The following is a 1,332-nucleotide window of genomic DNA, read 5'->3' as shown; positions in this document are numbered from 1 at the left end:
CAGGCAGGTGATGATTGTATTTGACTCTGCTCATAGGAGGACCAGGCAGGTGATGTTTATAGTTGACTATGCTCATAAGAGGACCAGGGAAGACATGGGGCTGGTGGCAGAAGACCCTGTTGAAATAGGGATGGGCCAAAGAACCAGCCCATCCGTTGGACTCAGAAGGACAGTGCCACGCCAGTTGTGACACTGTGGCGCAGGCGTAAATCTCCTACTCACCCTCCCGCTTTTGTGGCTCCTGGAACTCCATGACTCCATGTTCATGTTCCACAGGTGCAGAAGGGAGCTCTCTTGCTTTTAGCAGGGAGTCCTTACGACGGCCACCTCTTCTTTTTACAGTAAAGGTCCGAGCCGGGTCGCTTTACGTTTCTTTTTTACATAGGCCTGGAATGTCCGATGCAATGGCAAGGCTTGGAGGGGAAGGGGAGGGCGAGCCCACGAGATAGGTGCTTGCTCCTTGCACAGGATAATTAGCTCAAATAGCAGAGTGCTCGCTCAGCATGCTTGAGGTAGCCCGCTTTCTTCAGGAGAGTTTGGGGTTCTTCTGTTTGTGATCAGAGGAACAGGCATTTTACGTGGCCATATGCTATGCACAGGTGGAAAGTGGCAACCTTAGCTTGCGAGAGATAGTGGAATTTATCTGCAGTACTTATGCTATGCACAGGCGGAAAGTGGAAACCTTAAGTTGCGAGAGATAGCGGAATCTATCTGCAGTACAGTTGTTTTGTTCAACGGAATGTGTGAAGACTTGAGTTCAGTGCAAGCGGCGGTGTACCGACGAGAACGTTTCCTTGGACAAACTGACCTCATTTTTTCCAAAGGAGCCAGGTATATTTGTGACATGGCAGACTAAAGGAAACTATCCTGCGACGAGGATGGGATTCGAACCCACGCGTGCAGAGCACAATGGATTAGCAGTCCATCGCCTTAACCACTCGGCCACCTCGTCTGCTGCTGGTCCCTTTTTGCAGTGAAAGTCAAATTCAGGCCACTTACAGTTGGTTTTGTCTAGTATTGGAACGGCGTGGCATGGAGGGGAGGCAGACGGGACGAGTGAGGTGCCTGCTCCCCGCACAGGGGAATTAGCTCAAATGGTAGAGCGCTCGCTTAGCATGTGAGAGGTAGCGGGATCGACGCCTGCGTTCTCCAGGAGTCCTTGGGTCTGGTTGTGTTTCTAATCAGCGGACATGATGCGGAGTCCAAGACCACAGTGGGGCTTTTTGCACCAGCTCAACCGAGAACTGCCTGAAGACAACCAGTGGGTGGTTCTTCACAGTTGTGTCTTGTGTCTTTTCCTGGAGAATTTCCCGGTCACCTCCCAGGATTGTT

The 1,332-nt window shown here is 51.4% G+C and overlaps 1 non-coding gene across 1 annotated transcript; it reads right to left on the bottom strand.

The window, feature by feature from the left end:
* Window positions 1–870: 870 nt before the first annotated feature.
* Window positions 871–952, bottom strand: trnas-gcu. The gene has a single exon. It is a non-coding gene; the product is annotated as a tRNA-Ser (tRNA).
* Between the last annotated feature and the right edge of the window lie 380 nt (window positions 953–1,332).

This window comes from Micropterus dolomieu, unplaced genomic scaffold (assembly GCF_021292245.1).
Source record: "Micropterus dolomieu isolate WLL.071019.BEF.003 ecotype Adirondacks unplaced genomic scaffold, ASM2129224v1 contig_5222, whole genome shotgun sequence".
NCBI lineage: Eukaryota > Metazoa > Chordata > Actinopteri > Centrarchiformes > Centrarchidae > Micropterus > Micropterus dolomieu.
Note: the sequence above shows the minus strand (reverse complement) of the source record. Positions and strands in the feature narration are given on the sequence as shown.